General features: G+C 40.1%; 1 protein-coding gene and 1 long non-coding RNA gene across 7 annotated transcripts in view; one reads left to right on the plus strand and one right to left on the minus strand.

Moving 5' to 3' along the window:
- The window catches only part of ZNF536 (zinc finger protein 536), a 326,681-nt gene that overhangs the window by 34,574 nt on the left and 266,947 nt on the right, over positions 1 to 25,160 (plus strand). For all 6 annotated transcript variants that reach the window (XM_004944212.5, XM_040645957.2, XM_004944211.5 and 3 more), the window contains exon 2: positions 17,724 to 17,803. The gene's annotated coding sequence lies outside the window, so the exon portion shown is untranslated. The remainder of the gene's footprint in view (positions 1 to 17,723; positions 17,804 to 25,160) is intronic.
- On the minus strand, positions 10,070 to 12,142 carry LOC121106566. Its single transcript, XR_005839102.1, has 2 exons — positions 11,841 to 12,142; positions 10,070 to 11,350 (listed from the first exon to the last, which is right to left on the minus strand). It is a non-coding gene; the product is annotated as an uncharacterized LOC121106566 (long non-coding RNA).

The following is a 25,160-nucleotide window of genomic DNA, read 5'->3' on the forward strand; positions in this document are numbered from 1 at the left end:
GCTCAAAATATGAGTCCATGTTACGGATTAGTGTTTTGCGACAACAGCAACCTACCACTTAGTGCATACGGACTGCCGCAGTCCAGCGTGTGCTGATAGCCATACTAAATGATGTTTTTAATATCAAAAATAGTGTTATCCTTATGTTCTTTAGATCTTTCCTCTGATCAATTTCCTCTTTTTTTTTTTTTTTTTTTTCTCAGACGCAAAAGTTCTCTCTAATCTTTCTTTTTAGGGGATTTGCAGGGGATGTTAAGTGCCCGGTCCACCTGCTTGTTTGTGCCTTGGCAGCGGGGTGATGGGGAAGCCCTTAGTCCTGACTCAGTGCTCTTCAAACGTGCGCTTGGGCTACCTGCTCTCTCCTCACGCCTTTCCCCAGGCAGGGAAGTGCTGCCTGTCTATGCATTCTGGGATGTGCTGCTGCTGTTGTTGAAAGTCAGAAAAGGGTGACGCTTTCCTGGGGATTTCTGAGTCCATGTGTGTGAAGAAGAGATCTAGGGTCATTGTAACGATCTCCACTTTCTTTGGCCCTTGCTTGAACTGAGTATACCTAACTGTTCTGCTTAAGAAGCAAGTCCTGTCCTCGTTTCCTCCTTTTTATTGTCTTTAGAGGCATATTGATGTTCACCTGCCCAGATAGCTTTACAGCTACTAATGAAAAATACCTACATTAACAACATAGACACAAGTGCACCTTGGGATGAATGTATTATTTATAAAGACTTACCATCACACCCCTCACAGTTACATTTTATGCTGCTTGTGGGTGTACTCCTGTGTCTTGTTGGCAATGCAATTAGTTGCACTGTGGGAGATTCCCAGGTTCAAAGCCAGGCATGTAAAATCTATTTCACCCCTTTTTAATATGTGGGTCTTTTTGTAAACGAAAAGAAGAAAAAAAAACACAACAAAATCATGACACCCCTTCACAAACAAAGCAGAATAACACTGTTTGAGGAAACCTTACAAAGTCTGATCCAGCCTCTGTTGCTGCTGCTTGTGTGATACAGCTCCGTGCTGCTGTACTAGACCAGTACTGCTCTGCAGGTGGAAGTGTGAGGGCCATTGAACACTTTGAGTTTTTCCAGTGGATCACAATTAGAGAAACATCTGTGCTAGATAACGTTGTGAAGATGCACTGTGAAAATTCAATGTTCAATAGCCCTCAACATTTCTAATTTCTTACGTGTGGTGGTGCAGTTTAGAAGTTGCACGTTGGGTTGCAGTATAAAGCTTATTGGAAACATTTGCGTAGGGCCTTTTTAGAATGCTTATGCTGCAGTGAAAGTACTCCCCAGCGCTTTTGTTTCTTTATTTAGACTTATTCCGTTTGAAAATGGACGTAATGCACGTGAAGGATGCTGCTGATGTCATGCTGCATGAGAGCGCAGAGGTCTGGTGTGCTGCCTGGGAAGAAACCGAAAATCAGAATTTGGGGGAAAGTAATAAATTAAGGACAGGAGGGAAACTTTGGACTTTTATAACTCTTGAATGCTACAGTGAGATCATAGAATTTGAAAAAGTTGAAGGCATGTGCTTCTGCAGGAAATCTGCTCCCTACCTTCCGTTCTCTTTCATCTAGGTGCTCTTTAAATTACAACAGCAGGAATGAAGTGAAATCTTCAGGAATACAGGACCAATTTTGTGACTACTTTCAATGGTTCCGGGCTTAACTTCCATAAAACAGCTAAAAGATAGAAGTGCAGGTAGTGTTTTGCTGCTGCTTTTTATGGGGCTGATTTAATCTTTAACACGATCCATGAAAATGCCTTAAACAGATCTTGATTTCAGTTTCAACGGTGTCTGCAATGCAGGAATGATTTGTTGGAATCTTGTTCTCTGAGACATCCTCTGAGGGACTTTTAATACTTTTCTCCTTCATCAGGATATCAATGAAATTGTCTGGACTGCAGTTAACTATATATTTCAAATTTAAGCCTAGTCTGTTGGGATAGGTGGCAAAGGGACAAGTCATGTGCTCGAAGTAGTGTGATATTTATCCTGTGTTCCTCATAGGCTGAGCTTATCCCACACCGTGGCAGGCAGCCCAGCTCAGCAAAAGCCATTTCCACTTCATTTCTCAATGTCTGATTTTGCTTCCATTGAAGTTAATGGCAACACTCCCACCGTCTTCAAGAGCAGAGGGATCAGATATTCAGGGAGGCTGGCTACACTTTTAGTGCTTTCATCTACTTGGAAGTCAAATTTTATACTTAACTTCTTTTAATCTCTTGGAAAACTTAAGATTTACTTATTTTCTCTCAGCTCTTCTCTGCAGCCTGATGTGGCACATTTCTGTGATTTCACCAGTTGGTGTGAACTTGTCACTGGTATTTTATGTTTTGGATCATATAATAATTTTTACTTTAATATGAAAATTGAAATCTGTTTTTTTTTTTAATGATCAGATTTTGTTGCTGTTCTTTAAATCATTGCAGTCTTTCTGTGGAGATAGACTTTTGTTAACAAAGGTCTTAATATGACTAGCCATACATAATTATTTGTGTTAATGAAATACTTGGCTGCATTTATGGTCCATTCGGAAACAAGTATGAGTCTGATAGAGACAAATATGTTTTTCAGTGTGGATTTACATACATTTATGGATTAGAATCAGGCATTCCTCCTTTTATAGTCAGTGTAGGTTTAACTAGGTTAAAAGGTTTTCCTGAATATTCATCCAGACGTTTCTTTTGAAATAAGCTTCTGGTTTAAGTTTTGCACAAATTAAAAAGTACATAAAAACTGGAGGAGGAGAAGAGAAATGAGTTGAAAAGAAATGAAGAACTAAGTATATTTAAGTTTTATGGCTTACAAACCCCCAAATTTCAGAGCTTTGCAAAATTAAAAGGTTAGCTATGAATAACCACAATCAAATCTTTTCTTTTGTCCATATTTAATTCAAATGAGATTGCTCCATATTGACTTCTAATGCTAAAAGGCCACCCATCATGGAATCCCTGCAGCCAATGAAGCAAGCAAGTGAATGCTTTCTTAAATGATGCTAATCAGTCCAGAGAGGCCTGCCCTCTATCCCCATCAGTATTCTGTAATTCAGATGTGCTGATAACCTGAAATTGAATGTGTCAGTATGCAGACATGTGAAGAAAAAAGGAAACTAAAAGGCAAAAGAGGCAGCTATAGAGACAATGCCCGTTTGATTTTTTTTCTTCCAAGTGAAGAATAAAAGGAATAGTTGGTAGTTGTTCTCAAATGCTTACTGAGAGCTGTAAAAGAAAATACATAAAATTCATAAGTAGGCTAGACATTCCGTTTCCAATCCGAAAGGAAATAATAAAAACAAAAACCCAAAGCAGCAAACCCCAATCCTCAAAATAAAATTCATACGCTTTAAAGAGGGCTCTTTTTACCCTTCCGGTAGCGTGCAGGAGGAGTCAGTTGCTATCTCTTATAAATCTTGTTTTTTTCCAACTTTAGATTTCAGCTGTTCTGTATCACATCTGGCTTAAATTTTGAACAGACACTTTCATGTCAGATGCAGATTTCCTTCCAAAGAGTGACATACGTTTGCTGTTGGTATTAGACACTGTTGTATCAAAAATAGATCGATTTCTTCTTTTTTCTTTTCTCCTAACTTCCTTTAGGATAAGAATGATTTAACTTTCTGAAATCATTCTTGCAGAAACTTTGGATCTAACGCTGCATGTTTTGCATGTGGAAGTGGCAGGCATAGCTCTGAAGGCAGGAGTGGATCGTTGATCCTTAAAACGTTCTGCTGCTTCTCGTGGCATAGACTGAAGGAGGTACCTGAATTTTGAATTTGGCCTGGTAGGCTTGGACTACAGTTCCTTCTCATGTTTTATCTATTAATAATCGTTGCAAGATATGTTTCATAATTATGTGTATGCTGTGTAAGCTTAATTGCTCTTTAAGAAGTTAGCAATGGACAATATTTTCTCCACTAACAGTTTCTGTCACAGATTTAACGGAGGAATGATAATAATGGTGGTGCTCAGATGGAAATCGGGATGCTGAGAGATCTGTTTGTTAACCAGGTGGTACCAATACCATTTCCTTATAGAATCATTAAGGTTGGGGAAAAAAACCTATAAGACCGTCTAGTCCAACCATCCACCTACCAACAGTATTGCCCACAAAACCCTAAATACTCCATCTATCTTTTCCGTGAATGCCTCTAGGGACAGCGACTCCTCTGCCTCCCTGGGCAGCCTGCTCCAAGGCCCAGCCACTCTTTCTGAAAACTTTTTCCTAATCTCCAACCGGTCACCTGAGATGGAGAAAAAATGTGTCGTGATCTGTGGTGCTACTGGAAACCATCTAGGTTTTTTCATCAGTTCATAAAGCACGTGAGAGTATCGCCATTTAATAATGGGAACGTGTCTCAGTTCTGGATTTCCCCAGGTTTATTGGTCTCTTGACTTTATCACTGTCTACCAGGGTGCATGCAGTCAGCCCTGGGTGCTCTGCCCAAGAACCTCTCTGTCCTCATTCCTAGCAACCACCAGATGTGTGGAGTGGGTGCCTCTCTCCCCACAGGGCTGGTCCAGGGCTACAGGCTCTCCTGGATTGGAGTGTGTATGTGGGCATGGATGTATATGTGGGTATGAGTTTATGGTTGAGGGAGCTGACCGAAAAAGTAACAGAAGTTCCCATCTTGGGAACTTCATTCTGCCTGCTGTTGTAAGGCGCCTGCAGAACTTGTTGTAGGCACAATTATTTAAAGTTACTATGGAACGTCATTCTTACCTGCTGGAAAAATTTGTTCTTCTCTAGTTCTCCAGTGTGCTTCTCAGGCTAGTCTGAAAGGGTTTCCATGGGCTTTGGTAACCAGCTTTAGCCTCCACAGGGTTCTGGTGTGCACTCTGTGTTTGTTAGTGCTCCTTGTGAGGTCTCTGTGCTTGCTGCATTTGAACAGAAGGGGAGTGAGGCTTCCAAAACTCACCGGCTTTGCTCCCTGCGAGTAGAGTTGTAAGCACGGCAGTAAATTCCTTATGGTTGGTGGAGAGGTTCCCGTTGACTTGCATGCCCATGGCCTAATGATCCCACCATTAGCCTGATTTTCAGTGTGCTGAGAACTGCAGCTTCTGTTAATCAGTGGGATCTAAGTGTAATTAGCATTTATGAAGGGACCACTCAGACGCGCTGCTGCCACAGCTTTCCAAGTCTGTTGATGGAATGGAAAGAGACCAAGAACCTCACCCTGTTCTCCGTCCCCGTCTGCCACCAGGAGATTAGAAGGCTAGCCCGAGCAGGATGGAAACAACATCCTGAATTTTAATTATTTATCTGTGCACTTTTTTTATATCTTCTCCTTGCTTGGATATTTCGTCTTACCTTAAAAATATTTATTTGAAATTGTCAGTGATCAAAGGCTGAGAAACAACAGAGCTGGATATGATCTTTTTTTTTTTCTTTTGAGGAAATTGGAGTGTCAGGATAATTCTTGTGTATGCAAACTTTACGAGATGAAACCAATCCAAACAGTACATCCTTAAGCTTCACCATAGAAGGTTAAAATGAACATATATATGATTACGTTTAGCTGCTGTGAGAATTCAGGGATATCGGTACATTTCATTTTTAATTCAAATGAACTGATTTTTACTTGATCATTTTATACACACACATGCGCACACACACACACATGCACTCCCTCACAAGCACACGTCTGTGTACTGAATTGATAAAGAAAGAACTCTGGTTAAATAATCCACTTTTGTCTGACAACGGAATCAGTTATAGAGGTGCAAATATGCAGAAAGCTATTTGGAAATGCATCCTCGTAGTTGTCAGGTTTTATTATGCAGGAAGGTGTCATGTTTGTTACGAAGCTGAGTGCAGATGGCAGAGTGGAAGAAATGGATCACTAATTTTAACAATGATTAATGAACAGAGATAGAAAATGAATTACATTGGACTATCGGAGGCAAGAAATATTTTTGAGAAAATTTTGACTCATCTGCTGTGCTGTTCTCTGTAAATTATTTTCTGAAATTCTATATGTTGTCAACAGTTGACTGCATTTTCCATTACTGTCTATTTCTGTTCTTAAGTACTTTTGTGTTATTAGGGATACATAATTTCAAAATACCAATACATTCCTGATTACTTAGAGAAAATATATGTAACAATATGAATGTTCCGAAGGCTCTGGCCACAAACGTCCTGTTTTATAATACTTTCTCATTCGTCATTATTTTATCACTACATTAGAAATATTTAGCTCAATTCTATTTTTTTTTTTTTTTTTTTAATGAAAGAGGTAGCTGCAGCAGAGGAATAATTCTGTGTTAGAAAATAAGGAGGAACGGAGACACAAAGTTAACAACAAAACGCAGCCAAGTGGGTTAGTGTGGTTTGAAGCTTACGGTGCTGATTCCACCATTTGTGATTTCACAGTCTAACCGGGAAAAACATACACACAGCTGCTTTTTAAATTGCTGCCACCCACGTGCTTCCCTGTAGCTCAGTGGGTGCACGTCCTCCCCACGCTCCGCGGCCGCTCCGCACATCCCTGGCGGTGGGGGAGTGGGGGTCAGCCCCAGCTGAAGTGTAGTGTTGTAAGACAAGGATCAACAACCCGTGCGTCTCCCCGGCTAAGCAGGGCGCCTCGCGGCTCTGCTGTGAGAGCTGGGGGACTCGCCTGTCCTCACGGGAGGATTAGTTCTGCTTGGATGAGCTGCACTCGCACCCCCTTCACTCCAATATTAAAATACATATTAAAATAGAAGAGAAATGCGGTGACTGAAACAGCATTAAATATTTCCACTGTTGGTTGTTCAGAGGTCCAGAAGTTGAGGTGCTGCATCTCTGCTGGTCTCCCAGGGCTTTGCAGGCTCCAGGGCTGGGAGGTCACTGATGCTCTAGTCGTGGCCATTGGAAGGTGGAGGTTATACTCATATCTCTGGGGTGTGTGTGTTGTTTTGGTGATGGTCATGCTGGCAAGCTTTGGTAATTCATTGGTGATAATGCTTAATTGCATTGCTGCCACCTCATACCATACGTGATGCACAGCTGAGACCTCTTCAACAGGTTTTGTTCCAGGCAGGGAGGTGTCCCTGTTTGTGTTTGATCTGAATTTGGCCTGTCACGTCCCATTAACCACGTGTGGCGGGTGACTGTACTTCACACCACTGTGGACACCTCCTCCTGTTGGATGCTTTAGGCTAACGTAGTTGTCTGTACTTTCTGGTGTTTAAGGACGTGATCCTTTTACTCTTGTGAAGGGCTCATTCAAGAAACCTCATTGACTTCAAGGAGGCTGTGCAAAAAGAGCATTTTGCAGGATTTGGTCTTAGGCAAGCAGCTCTGTTTCTGGAGAGTATCCACTTCTCTGTACATGGAGTCATTCCAAAGATTGCTGGTTGTTGTGTGAAAGAATACAGCAATAATTCTTGGGGTAGGTAAAACTATTAAATAACTGCAGAAAATAAGTCATTTCTGGGGAGAGTGTGCAGTTTCACGCTATGGTAGGAGATGGATCTCCTTAAGGAGAAGTCTTGGGCTTGTGAGCAAGTAACAGTTCCGTGTCCATTGTCTCTTAGACCAGCATCGGGCTCAGTCCTATTGCTGCAAAGCGAGTGGCAGTTGTGATTTTTAACTTCAGAAGTTGCAGGGGAAATAATGCTTGAAAACTTCAGACTCAGGTTTCCAGAAGCTTTAGTCATAAATGCAAGTATGTAAGACGCTTGTGAATGATTAACTCTATCTAAGATGTGCTTACGTTTGCGGAAATACTTGAAAAATGCTCTTCAAAATACATCAGGAAAGATTCTTCTGTAGTATTTTGGGTCTTGGAAGACATAAACTAACTCAGAGTCATCTGAACTTTCACAGCAGTTCGTATCTGTGACCAAGATTTAAGATTTCTTCCCAGTTCTGCTTCAAGATGTGCTGTAATCTTGCTAGAAGCTGTTAAGAGAAAAATTTAAGTGACTCCATGAATGACTCTGACTCTAGTATTTTGCATGTAATTATAGTCCTGATGGGAACATACTTTAGAAAAACAACTACTGGAACAATACGAGTCCTGCTCAGGTTACCTAGCATATGCTAAACACTGAGAAAACATACACTGTGCTTTAGTGAACAAGGCAGGGAAATGCTCCTGGGAGCCAATTTAGAATGTGACTTAAGGCAAGCATGGCTTTTTGTCTGTTTCTTTTGGCAAACTACGAGTAGTAGAGGAGTGGTGGTGGCAGCTGGAATTCCCTTTTAAGCCCCAGAGGTGGCTCTGCATGTATAGAGACCAGTCTGGACGTGGGTGAGGATGGGTAGGTGCTAGCTGTGGACCTTGCCTTTGTTTTGAGGAATCAGCATTGCTCCTGTACGCCTCTCTTCCGCTTGTCCTCACATGAGCGTGGGGAGGTGGAACCTGGGCAGAGGTACATCAGGCAGGAAGAGGCTTTGGCAAACCACTGCTGCTACTCCAGTAGTGCTGTTTTCCACATCAGCAATGAAAAGTTGAAATGCTTTTTTCTTTTTTTCTTTCTTTCTTTTTTTTTTTTTTTTTGCACAGGATCAATATATATGCAGTGAAGTGGCTGTGTGATCAATGTGCTGATTTAGGTTTTCAAAATTTCTTGTTTGATAGTATAGTTCTATATAAAGACATGGTTTTGTACCTATTGAGATGTTATTTAACTGAATGTTGGAAACATCACAGACATGAGGGTATGGGTGTGAATAAAAATCCCCTGTGGTCTTTCTTAGACCTCAAGTGGCTCATCTTAATTTTTTATGGCATCCTATTAGTTGAAGCTAATGCAAATAACCTTAACTAAATTTTGTTTCCCTGTTCTATTAAAAGAAGGAAGCACAATAAAAAAGCCCCTGTTTCTAAAACGTCTGTTCTGTTAGCGTGACACACATAGCATTGCAAAACGTTGACAGGGCTGATTCCTTGGTCTTCACCATAACCTCACAATACTTGGGCAGAGGAACTGGGTCTGTACTGACGTTTCCATTTCAGTGCTTTTTTTCTTAACTTACTCTGTATATACCATACCGTAGGCTTTAGAACACTTAATGTGCTTACTTAATATGTACTTGCAAACAAAGGTGCGTGCACATATATTTTGGTGTATACGTAATGTTAATACTAATGTGAGCTATACCATGATCTAGAGGATATCCAGGAGGCCTGTCATACTTCTATTACTTCAGGTAAATAACTGATTGACCTTTGTGGTGTGCTGATACTTCACTAATCAGAACCTGAAATCTGTATAACAACACTTCATTTACTTGATAGACAAAAGAACAATTGCACTTGAAGTAATGTGATTTCTAAATAGACACTGCCTGTCAAAAATAAATGCATTAGAAGTAAAATGTAGCTCAAGGAGACAATTAGCAAACAGAGGTGACACTGTAAACAGGTGCACCCATTATTCCCAAAGCTTGTGGCAATATATTCACATCTTTTAGACTGATGGAAGATCATGTGACAGTTTGGTGAATTATCTATCTGTATCATCTGACTGATGAAGCCTGCTGCAGTTGCAGATCATTTAAAAATGCATCTCACAAATTACATGGTAGCTGGGAAAAAATGCAGGTTTTTCTGAACAATGCTTTTCTAAAGCTATGTGCTGGAATACCTAATTTTTCTTTGAAAGGATGTAGACCATTTCATTATGCTATGTATACAGTCAGTTAAGGTTGTGCAAATTCATTACAATGTTTGTTAATCTATAAAACATTTTCTATTCTGGTTTTAGTGACATTGAATATTTTTTTTATGTGCTATTTCTGAAACATTTTTCCCTATGAGCTGAAAGGGAATAACACAGTTTTTGTATAGACTTCTTAAATCGCTACTTACCAAGGAAGATTTGAGATGAGAACATTTGACCTACATCTTTTTGTGGGTTATTGGATTTTTTTTTTTAACACAGAAAATGTAAAACAAACAAGAAAGAATCTATAAACAAACTCCCTCTTTCTTTCTCTGCTAGGCTGTGATGAGAGCAGTATCACTTATGAAATGTCCTCTTATGTGATGTGGTGAAAACTGCCTCAGATGGTGTTTTGTAATTTGATGCACTAACAAGATAGTTAGAAATGAAAAATGCATTTCCCAAGCTATCGTTTCATAAGTATATTTTATTCTCTTTTAAAACTGTGAATTGATGATTGTTTCAGTAGAAGCAGAGCTCAGTTGCGTATCAATGGATTGTTGTTCTTGATGACAACAAGGATCTGACAGGACACCCTTAGTCCTTGACCATGCGTATTTTTTCTTATTGTTAACTTCAATTATGGTTATAATTTGAGGTGCTCCTATGGAGCTAGATACATCATAAAGCTGTCTTTTATTATTTGGCAAATACCTGTTACCAGCTGCCCTTGGATGAGAATTTGAGATTTGCTTTTTCCCTATACTTTTCCATACCAACGTCTTTCAGGCAACCCTATCATTAAGTGCACACCAGTGAAGAAAAAAATATTTGAATCTTCCAAGCAACTGCTTGACAATGGGCTCAGTCCTGCAGACCCTGTAACTTTTGCTGCTGATTGCCCTTACAAGGCCTACAAGCCCGAAAGTTGAAATGAGTTGAAATAGTCCTTCAGAAGACTCTCAGGTTGCTTATTTTTGGAATTTTCGTAGTAACTGTTCTATATCGTATGACTGAAAACTTGGTTCACGGGTTATTTTAAATGGTGTTGAGTGTGGGCTGCTCCTGTATGCTTGCCTAATCCTGGATCTGTGTGTAGACATTAGTGCAAAGGTTGCATCTTGTCCATTTCCGTTTCCATAGTAAGTTGACGCCATCCCTCTTGAAGCAACGTGCTATTGAAATGATGTGTGATCAGGATCCAGCGGATGCTGACTTCAGGAGAGTGACTGATTCTGGGGGGAGGCTGCTCCCAGTGCCCCTCGACTTGGCTGATGGGCTTTGTCCTCCATTTCAGGGCAGGAGTGAGGAGAAGATGAAGGATGGGCTTCCTGCATTGCCCAGCTGCATTACAGCGTGCCAATTTTGACTATTTTAAGGTCAACAATGAAGATTAGGGTTGAATTCCATAACAAATATGGGGAAAGGTGAAGGATGTGGGATATTTGTGGGGCTGCTAGTTCAGGTGCTTGGCTGGTGGGAGTTGGAGCCTAAAGCCTGGTTGGCCTTTCAGAACATGTCTTTGCATAAAAACTCATTCTGGACAGTGAATGCTGTGCAGTGTTACCCAGGGGAGCAGCCCCACGATGATGAGCTGTGGATGCTGGTGACGTTGGCTGTGCTCCACTTTGCACTTGGCTGTTCCAGGGGACTGGCAGGTGGGGATGAAGAAGGAGAATGGAGGAGGGATTCCTGCTCTTTGATTCAACTTGAGTTTTCGTGGAAGCCCTCAAAAGATTGTGAGTTTTCTGAAATGGAAGGGGTGGGGAAAGAAATCTCAACAACTTTTTTAGGACTGGAAAATCTTTCCTGCCCAGCTCTTTCCATGCTTATGCACAGAATTTTTTTTCCTTTTGTTTATATTTTTCTTTAATGACTTAAGCTCCTAAAATGTTTTATTTCATATTCAAAGTGACATTTTAACACATATTTGCCTGACAATATGACACACATATTGGTTTTAATGAGGGCCTCACATATATATATGTGCGTGTGTGTGTGTATGTATATAAAATGCGACTGCTGAATAAAATACAAAATATTTTCACCTAGATGTTGTGTAAATTATTCAGGAGGAGGGGTGCCTTTGACAGGGACATGCGAGGGATCTCGGGCTGCTGGTAGCATGCCCGGTCCTTGGGTAGCTGCAGGGCTCCCAGCTCTGTTTGCCAGCACCACAGCTTCTCTGCAGCCTGGCAGAGGAACCCCAGTCCCCAGCTGCCATGCCCAGCCACCAACCTGAAAACACTTTGGACGCTGATATCTTCACCTACCAAGCCTTGCCACCCCATCCTGCCTGCTCTGATGCCAACCACTGCTGTACGTTGGTGGGTGCAGTTGGGAGCCTTTGTTAGTGTTAGGGGTGGGGTTGCCATAGCATTAGGACACACAATGCAGAGTTAAATTTGGGTTTTCATGGCAAGGGTTAATAATCAATGTAGATCTTAACAAAGGAGATGCTGCCTTATTATACTGTGAAACTTTTTTTCTTAACTGTCAGTGAAGCAGTACTAATTATTACTCCAGTGTAAATGAGGTCATTTCCTATTAAGAGAACAAAATGCTTAGCCTTGCCTTGCCAATTCATACCATCTATTTTTCACACATACCCAGCTTCTTAGATTTTTTTTTCAAATTTTGATAAAATCCATTCATTTGTATTAGAAAAGTGTAAACCATTGCAATAATAGTTGCCCATTATTATCCAGATGAGCTTTTGTAATGTGTGGGTTATTTGAATACCATGTGTTAGCTATGGAACAATTAGCCAGCTGAATGGTTCTTTAAAACAATCAGATACTTTTATCTCACTGAAAAAATACATTCCTTGGAAGTGCACTGTTTAACTGTAAATTCTGAGGGACGTTAAACTCTCGTTGCAAGTAGTACTTCAGGATATATGTTGATCAAGGACAAAAAGACATCGAAATTTCTTGTCTTCATGTTTTCATTTTTTTTTATGCAAGCAAAAAGATTTAAGGAATATTGTAGCAAACAAAGGGTAATTGTTTTAGCCCAGATGTTGCTTTTGCACAACAAGCAGGTTACAATGTTCCCACAGAGCTGATGAGCCCAATCAGTGAAATGATTAAAAATTGATTTTGTCCCTGTAATTACAGTATGTAAACTACTTAGCTTGGATTGCAAAGGAAGTGATTTTCTAATTACGTATATACTCTGGTGTCTAATGATTGGTTTTTTGAAGTAATGAAGAGAGAGCCCTAACGACTCCTTGGTGCTCTGTTGTTTAAGAAAGACCATCTTTAGAGTAAGCAGCAACAGACAAAGAGTTTAAATTGAATTTTCAACACTGTTAATGTGCACATGGATTTGTTTATTAAAGAGACAGTAGCGTAATTTGATTGGTTGGGAACATCATGGCTTTTTTATTATGTAATATATTAGGATGCATGTGTCATGGTATAGGCACGGAGGTGATGGAAACCTTTTTTTTGTACTACTTTAAATTCATAATATTTTCTCACGACTCGCCCGATCAGATTGCCACAGACGCCTGTTCATCCCGTGTATCCAGGAAGCCCGCAGGAGGAAAGCGCAGGTAGAGAGCTACCCTCCCATGGAAGGCACCTTTCACATCGGTGGGAAGTAAGCTGGACACATCCGAGCGGTGCCCAAGTGGCTGGCTGCCCTTACCTGTGGCATTTTCCACCAAACCTTTCCAAGGGAGGAATACTGTGTAAAGACCCACAGGCTTTTCCCTGATGCCCCACTGGGGGAGGATGGTGCAGCCCCATGCCATGTGCAGAGTTCCTGCTGGCAGCAGGCAGCACCCTGGCCCTGGGCATAGTGTGGCTCTAGGGGACCCCTTTCAAATACTCAGCTGCGAGTGTCAGCTCAGAGTGAGACCCTGCTTGGCACCAGCACTGCATATGTTGTTTGCAGTCGCGCTGGGTGCCAGCCTGCAGCTTGGGGCCTGGTCCCGCGGCCGTGAAGCTCGCTGGTGTCTTCTTTGCATCAAGCCTGAGCATGAAGGGCAGGGTCAGTGGTGTGCTGGAGTCAGTATGATCAGCACAGCTGAGGCTGGCTTGAGCAGGGCAGCCTGGTGGTGCTGTCAGTGTCAGAGAGCAAGGCGAGGTGGAGGTTGCATGAAAGAAGTGTGAACCGGGATGTTTGAAGCACAAATCTGTGTAGAAAAACCTAAGGAGCTGAAAAGAGTCGTCTCTTTGATTTAAAATCTTTCTGCAAGCCCCTTGGCTCCCCAGAAGTCAAAATCGTGTGCATCCCTGTCCTGTTTTCTTTGCTGCCTTTTGCTTGCTTATGTCAGGAGGGAAAATGAGAACGGTAGTTTGTCAGGTGATCTTGGTGATGTAAAGGAGCTTTTCTGAAAGGATGTTAGATCAAACGCTGCAGATTTGCCAGGAGACGTGGGCAAATCCTGCTGGGGTGAGATTTTCGTTTTCAAAACTTGTGAACTTAAATTACTGACTGTGCATGTACAGCAGCCAGCTATGGGTGCTGCAGGTTGCTAGGACCAGGCGAGGAAGGCCCAACCCCAGCCCGGCCCTGGTTGTGGCTGGGAGGGCTGCAGAGGCACAGGTTGAAATCATGCTGCACCATGAATGGGAGTGCTGTTGTGTTTTTAGGGAACAGCTGAAAATACTGAGATCCTCAGTGGCACAAAAAGGACCCGTAAGGCCCTGCATGTAGTCTGGGGAAGGCCGTCCCACAGGGCTGCTTACAGGACCTGTCCTGTGCTCTGCTCTGCTGCAGCTGGGCAGCTCTGTGGCAGCACCTCAAGAGCCCCTCACAAAGCAGCTAAGGCATAGTGATTTAAAACAGTTAATTAAATATGACAATGTGTTCCATCAAAAAGGGTGCCTTGTTTTCAGAGGGCTCCAGCTGTGCCCCTTTGAGATTAGCAGGAGTTTGGTCTGTGACTATAACCAAGATGGGATGCGGTGGTCAGAGCCTCACGATGAAGCCTTCTCAGTCCCACTGTTTAGGGAAGTGCCCCATCATTCTCAGTAAGTCTGCTCTCAGGTATCTGTTTTCCCTTGCTGTGTGTTAGATTTCCATCCTGAACATGAAGAAATCCTTCCAGTCCCCCCACTCAGTGATGGGTGAGAGACTGCTTTCTCCCTTTCCTGTCTGTACTTCATGTGAAGTAATGAACTACATAAGTTTCTTTAAGAATGAACAAAAACGGTGTGCTTTTACCCTGATGGTGCCTTGCCAGTGCTTCTATTTTGCCACCCTCTCTGCAGGCCTGAGGGCTCCTTCTTAGGGCAAAGGTGGGGCAGGAATGAGGACAGTAGGAATGTTAACATGGGAGGTGTCACTGTGATAAATTGATCTGCAGGGGCTCACGAGGCCATGTTTAATGCCACCAAGTGTATTAGACACTAGTAAACTGGCCGAATTTGACCTAAGTGGAACTATCTTAATTTGTTTTCCTGCAGCTTGCAGCCTGTACCTTTAAAATATCTCCTTTACGTAGTCAGTGTCAAATGTGTTAGAATAATATTAGCACAGGTAAGTAAAATATCTTTTTATAAGGCTTTAAATCATTTCTGCTACAGTCTAATGTGTAAAGCTACAGATTTTCCCAATTTGTTCATAAGGTTATGTATCACAGACCTTAAATCATTTAAGGTTTTAAACCTGAGGGGTTCACTCACAGTCATGAACTGGAAAGCAGATTGCGGGAGACATTGACATGCTGATCAATGACATGAAGCCTCCAAACAAATCAGTACAGGACTTTAAGAGATGAAGCCTTACTGTGTTCTGTCTGTCATCAGAATTTATAAAGCATCTTAGTGAAAGCCCCTTGAGAATCATTCTTAGATTTTTGCAAGTCATGAGCGTGTATGTAAAATCTGAATTTTTTAAAACACAAGTAGCCTTGTAATAGCATAGCAAAAATGTAGTTTACGATGTCGGCGTAGGAGTACTAAGAACCTGTTTAGTGAGATAACATCTTTTCCAAACCCAACAGCTTATTATCTTCTTTGTTTCTATTTCTTGGCTTTCTTACTTTGACTGAGCTGCAAGTAAACACTAAAAAGGTGTATCTGAAGGTTTTAAGACGTCAACAACAGCAGAAATTCCAGACAAACAAGCTGTCACTGTTTTTAGACACTGTGCAATTGAAAGATGTTGGATGAGACCTGTGTTTATATATAGCAGCCCAGGAAGTTGCTTTTTCTGTGTCCAAATATTGTAACCAAAATTCACTTATTTGAATCCTAAAAGATATGGGCCTGTGTAAATGAGACCCTAATCCCGTATAGATAGGATTTTGCATTTGGGAAAAGGGAGTCTGATTACAGGCTGTTTTCTTAACCATTTCCCAGCTCTTTTCGTTCCTTCCATCCAGTGCCTAAAGCTTGGCTTGGCTGCCCTCTGTCTTGCTTCTGATGTAGCTGGGAGCCCCCTGAAAAGCGGGGTGCCCAGTAGTTGGGGTTTGCATTTGCTCAGTGCCCACTGAGATCAATGCTGTTGGATGAGTAATGGGAAGCCGGCCTTTGCTTTTCAGTGCTTATAATTCAACTACAAAACTAGAGACAATTGGTTTGTAAGAGAAAACCAGGCATGAGGAGAGAGCAAAAAAGAAATGTGTTCCTACGCGTGAGGAACAGTGGTGATGGCAAACCAGATGTCTGTTGAATATTTGGCAGTTAACTGTGGAAATGTGAGTTATGAAGGAGGGGCTTGAAGCCTTTACTGGGGTAATTCTCCTATGTGAGTTACGTGGCAGAATTATCACTTGGAAAACATTTCAAAGAGCGTGATAAAGGCTGGTTCAGTCTAAAAGTGAGGGGGAAAGAGTGGGGATCAGGAAACATCGTGGAAGACCACTGAGGTGGAAATAAATAGCGTAGGCTTGGTGTGGTGGGAAAGCCAAGGAGTGAGAGGAGGAGGTGGCATGGGCAATGTAGGATATTTTGGATAAGTGTTTTGCTTTCGATGTAGTCAGGACAAGGGAGCATGGACGTGTTTTATCAGTGTTGCACTAGTGCGCGTTTGCTTAGCAGGGAACTCTGAATTTGCAGAACTATGTAATATTGTTTTGGTCATTGATAGGAGCCCTTAGAGTTGTTGTTTGTCCTTCAAGTCAACAAATGGCATTGCCTAGCATTGTGGTGCTGTCAGTGCAGCCTGAGCTCAACCAGACACAATAAATGGCCGAGCTCTTAATCGCTTCCCACAGCTGGTGAGGATGCAGATGTGTGTGCTGAGGACTGCAGGCGGCGATGGGGGCTCGGCCGTGGGACCGACACCTCCCCAGTAGCTGTATGCAGGAGGTGAACCCAGTGGCCGCACTGCTTGAACTCCGGCCTCAGAGCCAGAGACAGCTGTATGAAATAGTTTGGATGATGTAGATGTACGAAGTGTATTCTTTGGAAATGACCTTTAATTTCATTTGTTAGACACACATAGGAACAAACATAGTTAGAATTCTCAGTCATAAATTCTTCAGATTATAGCTTCAGTCCAGTGAACTTTATTTTGCTCTAAGAACGCCCTTTGTTTTTGTTTCTATTTTGCTTACTAATGTAATGGCCCTAAATTCACTACTGACAAATATCTTGGAAGTATTCTGGCTTGGCTTTTACTGCTGGCTCTTATCTCTTTTAAGTGGGGTTTATTAGATGAGATCATCTACAAAGGACTTATTTCTGTTATAAAATGGAATTAAAAAAAAAAAGTAAAAATACAGTTAGTCGCTGTTCTCTTTTTACTCCCTTCGAAAGATTAGAATATCAATGTCAAAGAGAATAACTGGGTTTCTGGAGTATGCTATGCAACTTTTGTTTTATCCTGTTTTGTCCTCTTTTGCTGCACTGTCTAGGGGAAAGGATCAGAAGAATTTCATTCTGTTCCTCGGTATTATCTTGAGGAGAGGTTTTCCCTCTCAAAACAATCCAGAACTGAAAGAACTTTTCAGTTCCCAAAATGAAATGGCCACCAAACAAGTTACATTATGAAGGCTTAAAAAATAAAAGGTGTTAATCCCATTAATATTCTGATTCTCAGTACTCTCTGCTGCTCTGTAGATTGTCTGCTTGAGGTAGCATTGTAATATTTTAGCATAAAAGTCTGAATCAGACGTTGAGTTTTGACATATAAAATTTCTAACATGGTTTATTTTTACAGTTGCGACCTTCAGTACCTATCCTGTGTCTTTTAAGGACTTCCTCAGCCAGGGAACACATTCGTTGGTTTAAGAGTAACTGGTAAGAAAACTTGTTATCATTACATTTTCTTCTGCTTATGCATCTGAATTTTTAGGTTTCTTTTTCTTTTTTTTTTCTCCCCATATTAAAAAGTGCATAAAAAAGAGGTAGCTAAATTAGTTTTAAAAATCTGTTCTCACGTGGTTTTGTTTTTTTCTGTGCATCTTCAAAAATACTATGTTTCTGTCTTCAGGAAAACTCTTTATAGTGGTTCGTTTGGGTGTCATTAGCTACAAATAGATTTTTGGAGAAAAAAATCAGCTCGGTAAAATCATGAGCATTCATCTTATACAGTTGATATCTAATAATTGTATTAGGGGTGAATCATCATTTATTACTTTATCATCAGTCTGATGATTTAAATAAAAACATCCATGACACTTGTGATTAAATTCATTTTATCACTTTTTCATGTTTTTTTTTCCAGAAGTTCAATAGAATATCTCACGCATATTATTAAGAACCATATTCTGTTGTATATTAGCATGAGAAGAACACCCATGAAAATGAGTGGGTGGAGGGGTGTACTACATTATATATATGATTTTCCTCTGAGCTATTCTTGTGCAGTAGAAGAGGAGCTTCTGTAAAGTCTGAGAAACCAGATTGGTGTGGAAATCGGTGTGAAATCAGAACTGGGTTATTTGGCCCTGAGTTTGAAAGAAAAGCCTACCTTCCTAGGAAGTAACCAATAATTAATTCTACATTCCACACGCGTTAATTGATTCTTAAATCAAAATTTCTGATAGCTTCTGCTTCTAAATCAAATTCTTATGTTATTTCTTTATTACGACTGTTATACTGGATTGTCCACTCATTTTTATATCATGTGAATCAGTGGAAACTGATTCAGAGGAATGGTGCTGATTTATAGTGTATGTAAGTGAGAGGATATTCAGGCATACTAAAGCTTCAGTACTGCAAATGCATAAGCAGGTATTGAATTACTGATGCTAATGGAATTACTCACGTGAGTAAAGTTAAGCGTGGATATAAGTGTTTTCAGGATTGATGTCTGTACTTAGGAATTTATATCATTTAAGAATACAGCTCATGATTTTTAAAACTTACTAATTGAATGTGAGCTACTGGATCTCATTCTAGACATCTGACTCAACCAGAATTACAGTTCCTCGATTCTAGAACAATTCCATCTGCTTCAGAGAAGATATGTGGATTTCTAAATCTGTAAATAAGAATTCAGTCTGACCAATTCACTTCACTGATCCCTACTAATACGAGGAAATGCTTGAAAGAGTAAAGGAGAAGCACAGAACTGGACAATTAGTAATGCAAATGTTTTCAATCAAACAGTTAAATAGCTCAGCAAAGATGTGGTTCATTTTGCAACAGTGTTTGGAATCCAAATAAAACCATCTGAGAGATGTGCTGTTTGTTGTGATGTTAGTGCAGAAAACAAAACTCTCAATGTGTCTCGAATTTCAGGGAGGTGTCACAAAGCCATTATAGTTTTTAAAGAAATAAAACAAAATAAACACCACAAAACCCAAAGACAAAATTCCAAACCCGTGAGCCTAAAATGCGTATGCAGAAGCTCGTACTCTATTCTGATTAACAAAGCTTACCTTTCTCTTGACCATACCCCATAGAGGTCATCATGTAAACTATTCAAATTGATAGTAATATTATGCACCACAAAATTAATTTCATATTGTATACAGTTTTTATTGTGACTTTATCTTGTTTCAGAAGTGCTTACTTTCTGATTTTGTGGATATTACTGACTGGATTACTTTTATTTTGGTTTTTACACAACAGTTATATTAGAAATTTGCTGTTTTATTCTTACCTTCTTAGTAAAAATCCTTTTATCACACAATGGGTAATTTATATCCATTACCAGCCCTTTCAATCCTTTTCAGTGGTGCTGTCAGTGCCTTTGGCACAGTAATGATTAATGTGATCTAATAATAGTGTGCCATTATATTACCTTAGTAAAACATGTACCAACATCCTATTCAGATCTACCAAATTCATAGCTTCCTATAATATTTTTGTTGAAAGACAGGATTACTATTTTTCAAAGCTGGGGCTTTTTTTTTTTTTTTTTTTTTTTTTTGCCTTTAACATATTTAATGAAATTCACAATTCTTTGCCATGGTAATCTTTGTGCATGTATTTGGGCTTGATGGGTGAATTTTATATCATTCTGCATTATTATGATTTGTTAGGCAAATTGTTTGACACGTAAAAAGAGATGTGCATTACATTGTTTTGTTAAGGGTGTATTTTAAGCTTTCAGTACCTTCTGATTATTCTCCTATATCTATCGTAGGGGATATATTTAGAATTCAGTACACAAGAATAAGCATTTAGGCTAAAATATGTTTTTCTGTATTCTAACCCAGATAGTGCCACATCCTACAGGAGGCAAGGTCGATGCTGCTCTGCCCAGCAGTACCACTTTCTGTTACAGTGCCTTTGCTGTGGTGCTCTCCGTTCAGCGTTTCCTTAATTTGGTGCCAACAGAAGCATGCAGAATGGTGCCCAACTGTGAGTTGGAAACTGGGATCGTGCAGTGCTATGTCTGTTGTTTTCAATCCAAGATATACGTGTTCAAAAACCAAATTCAAATATAAGTATCACGTACTTGAGGTTTGAGCAGGTATAGCATTGCTTGACCCCAAACTCCAGTTGTCAGGTACTACCAGTTCCACCAGGAGAGGCACAATTATCCAAAGGGTGCATTTTTTTGCACCATAAAATGGAGTGTTGTTGAGTTGTGTATGTATGATGGCTTTCTGGTCACTCCATTTCCATACCTGATGCAATGCGAGTTTGCTGCTGTCGCTCTTGCACAGATTCCTCAGTCCCCTGCAAGACAAGGGACTTGAGTCATGAATATTGGGTTCGTCTGTTTGATACTGCTCCTAATCAACGTGGCTGAGGAGTTTGGATAACACTGCCTCTTTGCAAAGCATCTTAAATCTTTATCACCTAACGATGTTATTATTGTAGTCAGGGAGTCACATACTTAGCACTGTCTCAGTAAAATCAAAATGAAATGGCATGTCCACATCTTAACTCTACTTGTGATGTTCTGTTAAATACATACTCTTACAGTTTCATCGTATCACAATAAATAATGAATGAGAAAAATATTTTAATCTTGTCAATATCAGCAATGTCTAAAAACAAGGAAAGTGTGTGTATGCATTTATGTGGATTCCTTATTTGATTTAGGCTAAGCGATTCAGCTGTAACATGATTTGAAATATGCAATCAATGTAAACGAAGAAAAATATTTTGAATGCAGTGTATAAACCATGTGGTTCCTTAGACATATTTTTAGGAAAAGAAAAAAAGATGATGATTGTCATGCCATATAACAATAATGCTACTGGAAATATATGCAGCAGCTTTATTTTCTGTCACGGTGAAGACAATCTTAAGCCTTGGTCATTTAAATCAAAGACATTCTCATCTCTTCTGTGTAGCTGATTCTTCATGACATAACAAGAAATGAGGGGGATAAGGAGTAATAAGGCCTGAAATCTTGGCTTAATGTTGTATTTAAAATGTATAAAGCAAGTTCAAAAAGATACTTCCCTAGTTTTAGTAGTAAATATTTATTAAACAGAAAAACCTTCGATGAAGTACTCTCCAAAACGACTTTACTAATGGAGCTATAATTCGTTAAGGATCTAGAAGTGTTGTAACAGTCTTGAATTAGAGATGCCTTAGGTTGTCCTGTAAGTCACTGGACTGTCTGTTGTGCAGACTGCCTTATATCCTACTGATTTGCTACCCCTGGATCCTGCAGGTGTACTAGCCAGAGAGCCAAGCTGGATGGCGTACAGGTATTTTTATTATTATTATTTTTTTTAAATAAGAATAGAATGGTTAGTCTCCTCCATCTCTTTACATGCAACTTCAAATAGATGTAGTTGACTGCAGAATAGACTCTTCCATGGTTTGAAGCATTTTCGGAGCTATTTCCTTCATTGTTCCTTTCAGTGGGAGATTGTACAGAGTGCGTGAGGCACTGGCTTCCATGGGGGAGTTTTGGGCCTGTTTCTTCAGTAGAGTAGCATTTGAAGTCAGTGAACTGGCCAGTGAAGGATTATTTCATCTGCACATCCTTCCATCTTCATTCTGCTGGGATAGAGGCTCTTATGTGTTGTCTCTGAGAGTATGATTGGCTAGGAAGAGGGAGAAGAGAGTCCTAGTGTGGCTGCATGAGCTGTTAAACAGGATGACTACAATTCCCTGCCCTTGCTTTGGTTCCTGTCTATATTGCTGTATTGTGATCTTAAACACACTTGGGTAGACTAGTGTGGCTCTGAAAGAAAGGCCTTCCAAAAAGCGGAAAAATAGAATAAATTCCTAATTTTGGAAGACAGAAAAGAACAAGAGGAAAGTATCTTATTATTATTTACTTAAAAAAAAAAAAGTCTAACTATGTCTCCTTTGAGGCCATCAGATCAATGCGTAGAAGTGGTGACTGATAATTCTTGGGTTATATCGGTAGCCACTGAATTACTCTGTGACTTTAGTAATGAAACATAAATGTTCTTCTGGTTCCCCAGTGGGCATAATACCATTTACCTGTCTCAAGAATGCTTTGTAATTTAATTAACACTTGGAGTGCTCTTTGAGATCCTTAGCTAAAAGCAGGAAAAATGAGTCGGTTGTTACAGAAATCCCAATTTATCCCCATTTAAAAAAAAAATTACACTTTTCCTTGAATTTTTCATACCTCAGATAATGTTTGATAGGGGTTTGGGGCTTTGTTCTGACTGGTCCTTAGAGTCGCTTATTGTTAGTGATTTGCATAGGTGCAGTATAGGTATTACGTTTGGTTCAATGGCTCATAAATTAGCAGTCTTGAGGGGAGAACTTGAGTTGTGCTGGAAGAGTTCTGCATTATTCTTTATCAGATGTTTCTTATTGTTTTAGAGGAAATATTTCCCAGTTTTCAGTTGTGCGCTGTACATAATAGCTTCCTTTTAGTTTTGTCAAGTATGCTGGTATCTTGCTGAAAAATTACACATGACTGTGCTGTTGTAACTACAGCTATTCAACAGTCAGATAATTACCACGTCCTGTTGTGGCCAGATGACTGACCACTGACCAAACCAAGTATTTCCTTTGTATAGACAATCCCTGTCTATAAGTATGCACCAATCTACCTTTGGACTGATTCAAATATTTCATTGTGCATACACTTCTGTTTGAATACACGCATTTGTAAGCCAGTAGTTAAGAGGGTAGTTCAGAGGGAGACTTGATTTTTTTTTCTTTTTTTTGCATTCTCCTCTGACCTCCAGTGAAGGACGTTATTAAGAGAAGCAGGAACACCTGCAGCAAGCAAGCTGCAACTTCAATTCATCCACTTTTTCAATCTTGTTTTGCAAACAGCCAGACATCTCTCTCCAGAATCATAAACCCCACCTCTTTGCTCCCAAGTACCTAATTCATTCTCATATTTTTCCTTACCAGCCCTAGGCATTCACCTGCGGTTAGCTGCCTACCACTCAACTTTCTTTTCAAGACTATGGAAACATAGCATGTTTACCTGGATACAGCTAGGCTCGATTTAAGCTTCTCTGGAAAAACATACATGTTCACACATCTTCCCCCTTCTTAATCTACTTTCTGCCACTAAAAGGAGCTTAAACAGTCTTTCAGAAAAGCAAATAATCTTAACAAGCATCTTATAGCCAGCAAAAATGTTGCACACCTGTTTGTACACAGCCTTGATGAAACATCTCAAAGTTATGCTAAGCAAGTCTGCCATTCCCTTCTGGTATTAAATATGCTGTTATCTTGAAGTTTTAAGTTGTGCTATTTGTGTAATAGCACATAATAGCATCTACAAGGGAGTTTGTATCTTATTCTTTTCTTCATCTCCTCCAGCAGTTGTTTCCAAGAGTCCCTTTGGCCTTGCTTTGATTATTTAAATAGGAAGTCAGCTGCATCTGTGAATGAAATGGAGGGCTGTCTGCCTTTCAGCTTTCTTGGAGATTGAGGAAGGCCAGTATGGCTTAAGTGATCTGTCACTTCTTTTCAAATATTTTAGAGAAAACACTGTTAATAGCATTTGTTAACATTTTTTTTTTTTCTGACTCCACACCTGACTTTCTGTCCTCCTTTATTTTTACCTTTTATTTTATACCAGATCTTACCATGAAGTACTTGCAGGGAAAATGAAACAGGAGATGCCAATGAAGTTCATACTTGTGCATAGCTACAGGGACAGGTAGTAATGCCAGGAAAAAAATGTAAATGTGCAGCAGTGATATTGACATTTGTGCCTGTACGAAGGACTTCAGAATAGAATAGTTGTGTCGGAAGGGACCTACAAAGACAGAGTCCAACTGCCTGACCACGTCAGGATAGTTTGCTTTGAGAAGAGGTAAAAATGTGCAACTTCTAATGCTCGGTTGAAAAGTGATACACTTATCTTCCTTTATCCCTCATGCTTCCTCCAGAATATTACATTTGTACTGAAAGTGTGGCTGCATTAAAAATAGAGCCCATCTTAACTCTCTGAATAGTGATCTCATGTGTTGCTTTGAATGGACATTGTCCTGTGCTAAGCGCTGGAGGAAAATTCTTGTGTTGCTTTTTTTCCTGTGGGTAACTGCGCATTGCATAGTTGACCAAATATGCCAAGGCTATGGAAAAAAAGAAAATGGCAAGATGACTATTTCCCAAAAACAGTAAACACACATTGCAGCCTGGGTTCTTATTTGAGAATGCACGATTTTACTTTTTGAATAACTACTGTATTTTAACAATAGGCATCAAGTGGTTGCTATGTGATACACAACAGTGTTTTTCATGAACTTTTGGCTGCTGAATAAGCCCAGCAAATATGGGTTCTTACCCTTTTAGTTTTCTGGGTCAATTCATTTTGCACAAAGGAGAGAATGATAATTTGAGTTGTAGGCAGAGAATGTTTTCTTCACATGGCAGGAAAGATGAAAGCTGTTTTTATTTGATTTCTTTTTAAATTAAAAATTATAATTCTTTATAGAGTTACAAATAATTATCTTATTACTAAAGGCATCCTGTAAGCTTGTTACAGAGTATCTCTGTAAAATAATTGCGCTTTTAGTCACCGCAGACTAAAAGTGGGGGGCAAGAAGGGGGAAAAATTAGAAATATAAGCACAAATACAGCATATATATGTGTGGGAAAAAATAGTGATTTGACTACCCCAGAACTGAAGATCTAGGCAAAAGCTTTTTGTGCTGCTGGCCAATTACAGGCCATATCAAGGTGTTTTCTGAGCTGCTTTTCTCCTCTCTAAATGCTCAGCCCTTTCCTACTTGTAGATTGAGAGGACCACGTCTATCAGATTTAGTTGGCTTCCTGGTGGGGCACCATA

The sequence above is a fragment of the Gallus gallus genome, chromosome 11 (assembly GCF_016699485.2).
Source record: "Gallus gallus isolate bGalGal1 chromosome 11, bGalGal1.mat.broiler.GRCg7b, whole genome shotgun sequence".
Taxonomy (NCBI): Eukaryota; Metazoa; Chordata; class Aves; order Galliformes; family Phasianidae; genus Gallus; species Gallus gallus.